Source organism: Aphanomyces invadans (assembly GCF_000520115.1).
Source record: "Aphanomyces invadans strain NJM9701 unplaced genomic scaffold supercont1.5, whole genome shotgun sequence".
Lineage (NCBI taxonomy): Eukaryota > Oomycota > Saprolegniomycetes > Saprolegniales > Verrucalvaceae > Aphanomyces > Aphanomyces invadans.
In genome coordinates, this window is record NW_008580150.1 from 10478 (window position 1) to 11041 (window position 564).

The following is a 564-nucleotide window of genomic DNA, read 5'->3' on the forward strand; positions in this document are numbered from 1 at the left end:
CCACCAACATCAGCACCAACGGCTATTGTGCTGATGCTGTCTGTACATGGTGAACTCCAAGAATGCTTTTGCGATATGGACTGAGGTCGTGGATACAATGCGGTGGCTCATCGTTGGCCGCTACATGCACCTACAACAGGTCGGTGGACCCATAACCATCCAACTCGTTTCTGACACGGCATCTGGCCGTATCAAATTACGACCGAGGAGCATACTAGCGACGACATCAAACTAGACTCTTCGCGCCGAGTCGGGCGGACAGAGCCAAGCCAAACTCGACCAGGGTACTTGGTGCTACGACAAGTGTGGATGCTTGGTGGATCCATATTACCATCACCGATGTTCCATGTTGTTGTTAAGGAATACCCATTGCGTCAACGTGTTGCCGCCAACTCGCGTGTCGTCCGCACACGGCATGACAAGCGCCATGGTGGCGACGTCCTACAAAACTTGGTTGTTCTTAGGCAGCAACACCCTTTGCGTCAACGCGTTTCCGCCAACTCGCGTGTCGTCCGCACACGGCATGACAAGCGCCATGGTGGCGACGTCCTACAAAACTTGGTT